Below are 8,703 nucleotides of genomic sequence, written 5' to 3'. Positions count from 1 at the left end.
AGTAGCCATACTTATATCAAACAATCTAGACTTTAAAATAAAGACTGTAACAAGAGATGAAGAAGGGCATCATATCATTATTAAGGGGTCTATCCACCAAGAAGATCTAACAATTGTAAACAGTTGTGCTCTAAATGTGAAAGCACCCGAATATATAAATCACTTAATCACAAACATAAAGAAATTCATTGATACTAATACCATAATAGTAGGGGACTTCAACACCCCACTTACAACAATGGACAGATCATCTAATCAGAAAATCAACAAAGAAATAATGGCTTTGAATGACACACTTGAACGGATGGACTTAACAGATATATTCAAAACATTTCATCCTAAAGCAGCAGAATACACATTCTTCTCCAGTGCACATGGAACATTCTCCAGAATAGATCACATACTGGGACACAAATAAGCCCTCAACAAGTACAAAAAGGTCAAGATCATACCGTGCATATTTTCAGACTACCACGCTCAAAATCAAAATCAACCACAAGAAAAAATTTGGAAAGATAACAAATACTTGGAGACTGAAGAACATCTTACTAAAGAATGAATGGGCTAACCAAGAAGTTAAAGAGAAAATTAAAAAGTACATAGAAGCCAATGAAAATGGCAACACCGCAGCCCAAAACCTCTGGGAGGCAGCAAAGGCCGTCATAAGAGGGAAGTAGATAGCAATCCAGGCCTTCCTAAAGAATGAAGAAAGGTCTCAGATACACAACCTAACCTTATACCTTAAGATCTGGAAAAAGAACAGCAAATAAAACCTGAAACCAGCAGAAGACAGGAAATAATAAAGATTAGAGCAGAAATCAATGCAATCAAAACTAAAAAAACAGTAGAACTGATCAATGAAACCCAAAGCTGGTTCTTTGAAAGAATTAACAAAATTAATAAACATCTAACCAGTTTGATCCAAAAGAAAAAGAAAAGGACCCAAATAAATAAAGTCAAGAATGGAAGAGGGACATCACAACCAACACAACAGAAATGCAAATAAGAGAATATTAGGAGCAATTATACACCAATAAATTGGACAATCTGGAAGAAATGGAAAAATTCCTAGAAACATATAAACTACCAAAACTGAAACAGAAAGAAATAGAAAATTTGAACAGACCATAACCAGTAAAGAAATCGAATTAATAATCAAAAATATCCCCCAAAACAAGAGTCCAGGGCCAGATGGCTTTCCATGGGAATTCTACCAAACATTTAAGGAAGAGTTAACACCTATTCTCTTGAAGCTGTTCCAAAATATTGAAATGAAAGGAAAACTTCCAAACTCTTTCTATGAAACCAGCATTACCTAGATTCCAAAACCAAAGATCCCCATAAAATGAGAACTATAGACCAATTTCCCTGATGAACATGGGTACAAAAATCCTCAACAAGATATTGACCAACTGGATCTATCAATACATTTAAAAAAATATTCACCATGACCAAGTGGGATTTATACCTGGGATGAAGGGCTGGTTTAATATCCACAAAACAACCAATGTGATTCATTACATCAATAAAAGAAAGGACAAGAACCACACGATCCTCTCAATATATGCAGAGAAAGCATTTGACAAAAGATGGCATCATTTCTTGATGAAAACCCTCAAAAAAAAGTAGGGATAAAAGGATCATACGTCAAGATCATAAAAGCCATATATGAAAGCTAGTATCATCCTCAATGGAGAAAAACTGAGAGCTTCCCCCTAAGATCAGGAACAAGACAGGGAAGTCCACTCTGGCCACTGTTATTCAACATAGTATTGGAAGTCTTAGCATCAGTAAGACAACATAAAGAAATAAAAGCATCTAAATCAGCCAGGAGGAGGTCAAACTTTCACTCTTTGCAGATGACATGATACTCTATATGGAGAACCCAAAAGATTCCACCAAAAAACTGCTAGAACTGATCCATAAATTCAGCAAAGTTGCAGGATATAAAATCAATGCACATATATCGGTTGCATTCTTATACACCAACAATAAAGCAACAGAAAGAGAAATCAAGGAATCGATCCCATTTAAAATTGCAACAAAACCCATAAAATACATAGGAATAAATCTAACCAAAGAGGTGAAAAATCTATATGCTGAAAACTATAGAAAGCTCATGAAAGAAATTGAAGAAGCCACCCAAAAAGAATGGAAATAGATTGCACGCTCCTGATAGGAAGAACAAATATTGTTAAAATGTCAATACTACCCAAAGCAATCTACATATTCAATGCAATCCCTATCAAAATAACACCAGCATTCTTCACAGAGCTAGAACAAATAATCCTAAAATTTGTATGGAAACAGAAAATACCCCGAATAGCCAAAGCAATTTTGAAAAAGAAAACCAAAGCAGGAGGCATCACAATCCCAGACTTCAAGCTATACTACAAATCTGTAATCATAAGAAAGTATGGTACTATCACAAGAACAGACACTCAGATCAATGGAACAGAATACAGAACCCAGAAATGAACCCACAGACGTATGCCCAACTAATCTTTGACAAAGCAGGAAAGAATATCCAGTGGAATAAAGACAGTCTCTTCAGCAAGCGGTGCTGGAAAAACTGGACAGCGACATCCAGAAAAATGAACCTGGACCACTTTCTTACACCATACACAAAAATAAACTCAAAATGGATGAAAGACCTAAATGTAAGACAGGAAGCCATCAAAATCCTCGAGGAGAAAGCAGGCAAAAACCTCTTTAATCTTGGCTGCAGCAACTTCTTACTCAACACGTCTCCAGAGGCAAGGGAAACAAAAGCAAAAATGAACTATTGGGACCTCATCAAAATAAAAAGCTTCTTTCTGCACAGCGAAGGAAACAATCAGCAAAACTAAAAGGCAACCGACAGAATGGGAGAAGATATTTGCAAATGACATATCAGATAAAGGGTTAGTATCCAAAATCTATAGAGAACTTATCAAACTCAACACCCAAAAAACAAATAATCCAGTGAAGAAATGGGCAAAAGACATGAATAGACACTTCTCCAAAGAAGACATCCAGATGGCCTACTGGCACATGAAAAAATGCTCAATATCACTCATCATCCAAGGAATACAAATCAAAACCACACTGAGATACTACCTCACACCTGTCAGAATGGCTAATTTTAACAACTCAGGCAACAACAGATGTTGGTGAGGATGTGGAGAAAGAAGATTTCTTTTGCAATGTTGGTGGGAATGTAAGCTGGTGCAGCCACTCTGGAAAACAGTGTGGAGGTTCCTCAAAAAACTAAAAATAGAACTACCCTAGACCCAGAAATTTTCACTACTAGGCATTTATCCACGGGATACAGGTGTGTTGTTTTGAAGGGACACATGCACCCCCATGTTTATAGCAGCACTATCAACAATATCCAAAGTATGGAAAGAGCCCAAATGTCTATCGATGGATGAATGGATAAAGAAGATGTGGTGTATATATATGTGTATATGTATATATATATATGTATATATATATATACATATATATATATATACACATATATATTATATATACACACATATATATATATATTACTCGGCAGTCCAAAAGAATGAAATCTTGTCATTTGCAACTATGTAGATGGAACTAGAGGGTATTATGCTAAGCAAAATTAGTCAGTCAGAGAAAGACAAATATCATATGACTTCATTCATATGCGGATTTTAAGATACAAAAGAGATGAACATAAGGGAAGGGGAGCAAAAATAATATAAAAACAGGGACAGGAACAAAACATAAGAGACACTTAAATATAGAGAACAAACAGCAGGTTGCTGGAGGGGATGTGGGAGGAGGGATGGGCTAAATGGGTAAGGGGCTTAAAGAATCTACTCCTGAAATAATTTTTGTACCATGTGCTAACTAACTTGGATGTAAATTATGAAAAAAAATAAATTATAGAAAATTTTAAAAAGTTTATTTATTTATTTTTAGAGCGAGAGAGAGTGGATAAGCAGGGGAAGAGCAGAGAGGGAGGGAGAGAGAGAGAGAAAGAGAGAGAATCCCAAGCAGACTCCATGCTGTCAGGATAGAGCCCTACACAGGGCTCGAACCCAAGAACCATGAGATTATAACCTGAGTTGAAATCAAGAGTTGGATGCTTAACCGATTGAACTACCCAGTCACCCCCTGTTTATTCTTTATTTTTATTTGTTTGTTTATTATTTTTACCACATCTCCCCTTATTATGTAAATATACTCAGGTTCTCCATTATTAAAGTCTTCAAGCTCTATTTCAAATCTTCCCTTCCTCATAAAGCTTTTCCTGATTATCAAACCTCATTATGATGATTTACGTCTCTGGATTTTCATGTATTCCATCTATACTACAACTTCTGGGTGGTATTGTATTGTAGGCACTTCTGTTTGTATGCAGACTTTTTCCAACTGCATTTCAATTCCAAAAGGCCTGAGAGTACAATGTTACTATAGAATTGTAACTGACACAAGTTTTTTATTTTCTGGGCCCAATGACACTTGAACCTTCAATCTTAAATCTAGTTTAGTAGCTGTAACCTTGTTGACCAGAATTGTTTACAAAGCTTCATCCCACCCCTTGACTTCTGTGGTGTCACACGTCAACTCTTCTTATGAGTTGCAACTAGAATGTTAGTGTTAGAACACTGTGTTCTCACAATCCATAGTAGAAGAAATCTTGCACTTTGAGCCCCACTCAGTGCTCACTTGTAGGATATTTTAATACAGTCAAAGTTTGCACACTGTTAGCCTACAGACTGGATCTGATTTATAGACCTATTTTACTTGGCTCATTAAGGTCATTAAAAGAGTGATTTAGTTGCCAACATTTAAAAATCAGGAGAAGTCATGTTAAAAAAAGAAAATAGAATTTCTAGATGTTCTTGAAAAAATTCAGAGATGTGGCAACATTGGGCTAACATGCCTTCATTCTATTAATAGGCTTGAGCTGAGTAGCTGTTATCCTGTTAGAAGATACAATGCTATGTGTTCACTAAATCTTGTTTCTTTTTCTTGTCTTCTTTTCTGAGCACTTGCAATCAAACAGGTATGGCTGTTTGAGTTCAACCAATACAATATAGTTAAAGTGATACATGTGGCTGCTGAAAAAGTTGCCTATATGATACTCACTGTTCCCTTTCTTACCCTGTATGTCAGACTGGTACAGAGGATACAATTGGAAAACTTCAAGGCTATAAGAGACAATAGAGGCATAGAAGGAGTCTGAATCCTTGAGCTATTTCATGGAACAGAATTCCCATGCTAATCTACACTATAACATAAACAATAAATAAACCCTCACTGTATTAAACCATTAGGATTTGAAGATTGTTTGTTACAATAGTTAGCCTAAACCTCTTTTTTTTTTAACTAATCTCTACACCAAGTGGGGCTCAAACTCACAGCTTCAAGATCGAGAATCACATGCTTTACTGACTGAACCAGCCAGGCATCCCTAATACAGTCTCTTCAGACAGTGGTAGGCAGTCTATAGTTCACCATGATCTCCACCAATCCCAATTAACCTTCCTAATTCCAATGAGTTGCCTTTTTGACTTAATTATGCACTGAGAGCAGTCATAGAGCAAATTTTGAAGACTGAGTTTAAAAGGAATTTGACAAAGTGAAGTATTTAAAAACTATTTTACTAAAACCTGGATTACTTATCATAAAAAGAACAGTTGAAAGAATTATGAATGTACAGCTTGGACTTTTAGAAGGTATTTTAAACAATCTCCAAATATTTGAAAGGGTTATGCAATGAGGATTTGAGCTTGCTTTTTATATCTCTGGAGGACATAATTATGACCAACTGGACAAAAATAGAACTAAAAAACACCTTCCAGGATGTAACAGAGACTATTTTTATATTGGATTAGTAGTTGGACTAGAAGACTCCTGAATTTCAGAAAAATTCTTAGATTTTATTAAGTTTGTGCTAAAAAATTACTCATATTATATGTGACTATACCTATTATATGTGACTTATATGTGACTATATCTATTATAGGTTCTGCTCTCCTTGGAATATTACAGTTTTTGTTTTGTTTTAGTTTGGTTGTTTTTATTGTTACAATTAACTTATTATGCTTTGCTTTTACAAAGTGAACTTCAGGGGCGCCTGGGTGGCTCAGTCAGTTAAGCGTCCGACTTTGGCTCAGGTCATGATCTCGCGGTCTGTGGGTTCGAGCGCCATGTTGGGCTCTGTGATGACAGCTCAGAACCTGGAGCCTGTTTCAGATTCTGTGTCACTCTCTTTCTCTGACCCTCCCCTGTTCATGCTCTCTCTCTCTCTCTGTCTCAAAAATAAATAAATGTTAAAAAAAATAAAAAAAACAAAAACAAAAAAAAGTGAACTTCAGCTGTGTTACAGATTGATTTGTTTATTATGAATACAAAATGAAATTGCCTTGGTAAAGTAATTAATAATCAATAGACCCTAATGATGCTACAGTGTTACTTTCTTAGCTCCTAATATTGAAGATAGGTGAGCTTTTATGTTTCTTTATGTGAATCTTCTTAAATAGATCCACTGACTATTCAATTTATAACCATTTTAAAATTTCATGATTTTTTACAGAATCCTAGTTAATGTTAACATCATTAAAATATAAAGTATATTCAAAAGACTTTCCTAAAATAATTCCTTTATCTGAAAAAAAAAAAAACAAATATATCTGTCCTGCCCTTTTCTGAACTTTTCAATCTATGTGACCTAATCTCAAATAAAAATATGAGGGTGCCTGGGTGGCTCAGTCAGTTAAGCATCTGACTTCGGCTCAGGTCATGATCTCACGGTTCATGGGTTTGAGCCCTGTGTTGGGCTCTGTGCTGACAGCTCGGAACCTGGAGCCTACTTCAGATTCTATGTCTCCCTCTTTCTCTGTCTTCCCCGATCATGCTCTCTCTGTTTCTCTCTCTCTCAAAACTAAACATTAAAAAAATCAAAAATTAAAATGTGAAAGTTACTCTTGAAATCACTTGGCTTTCCTTTCAATCCTATTCACTTCTTTATCTTTCCAGAAATAACCATTAACCTAAATTTGGAATTTATTGTTCCCATGCATATTTTGGAATTATTACTACATAAGCAGGTATTAATAAATTATATGTTATTGATTTGGCTGCTGTGAAAACACATATAGTTGACCTTTGAACAATGCAGGGGTTGGGGGGTCAATCCCCCACACAGTCAAAAATCCATGTATTACCCCAAAACTTAACTACTAATATCCTACAGTTGACTGGAAGCCTTAGCAATAACATAAACAGATGATTTACACATGTTTTGCATGTTGTGTATATTATATACTATACGCTTATAATAAGATAGAGAAAAGAAAATGTCTTTAAGAAAGTCATAAGGAAGTGAAAATATATTTACAGTAATGTACTGTATTTAGAAAAAAAATCCACGCATAAGTCGACCCCTGCAGTCAAACCCAAGGGTCAAGGGTCAAGGGTTGTTCAAGGGTTAGCTACATATGCACCACACACAATGCAATTTGCTTTTTCTTATTCAACATTATGGGCTTTTTTTTTTTTTGGTTTGTGTTCAAAAAAGCGAATGCATTCCTGTTAAATATTTTACTTGTTTTTCTCCGTAAGCATTTAAACAATTAATTAATTTGTGCTAATCCATTCATATGGTCCCAAAGTCAATAAGCATAAAACACTGTAGAGTTAAGTCTTCCTCCCACCCCTGTACTTTAGCCACCCAGTTTCCACCCACCTCCATTCCCCAAAATAGGTACCCATGGTTACTGATTCCTTGTGTATCTTTCCAGAAATGTTTTAAATGCACAAATAAATGATAGCATGCTATGTAATGTTCTGTAGATTGCTTTCTTTACTTAATAATGTATTATCTTTTCACATCCGTGAAGAAAGAGCATCCTTTACCCCTTCTTAGTGTAGCATGATGTTTCATTTTATGATTAGACCTTTGCATATTTACTATTCTATTAATGTACATTTAAGCTGTGTCTATTTTTTTAGCCACTACAAATAATGTGGCAACATATAAGTATATACCCATATATGTAATTTTGCACATATGAATTACATTAGTTATCTATTATAGCATAAGAAACTTTTAGCTTAAATTGACAAATACTTATTATCTGACATTTTCTGTGAGCTGAGATTCCAGATACAATACACATACAATCTTTAGCTAGATTCTTCTGCCTCAGTAAGTCTCATGAGGCTGTTATCAGGGATTGGTCTGTGTCTGCATCTGAAGGCTTGACTGGGGGAGGATCTGCTTTCAGGCTCACTCACATGGTTGCTGTCAAGATTTAGTTCCTTAGAGAACTTTATTTAGAATAAACAAATATTAAAACTATACCCACTATTTCAAAATGAGTGAAAGGTACCAAATTATTAAATAAGAAATAAATACATAAAAATATTGCAACAATTAGACTTAGAAAAGCCTAGAAGTGTGATGACAGAACTCAAAAAATAATCAAATTTTATTTTTTAAATACTTTGATGAATAATTGTGCCTGTAGGTTGGAACACAAGTGCTAGAGTTTCCCTGCGATATATGCCGAGATGTGGGAATTGCTTCATCAAAGCACCTATACATCTTTAAATTTACTAAATATTGTTAAATTGCTATCTAAAATGGCATAAAAGATAAATAAAATAAAGTAGTTTTGCTAGTTTACATTTACATCAATATTTTAGGAGACTTAACAGTTCTACATATATTTATCC

Source organism: Leopardus geoffroyi, chromosome B4 (assembly GCF_018350155.1).
Source record: "Leopardus geoffroyi isolate Oge1 chromosome B4, O.geoffroyi_Oge1_pat1.0, whole genome shotgun sequence".
Taxonomy (NCBI): domain Eukaryota; kingdom Metazoa; phylum Chordata; class Mammalia; order Carnivora; family Felidae; genus Leopardus; species Leopardus geoffroyi.
This window is presented reverse-complemented; position numbering follows the sequence as displayed.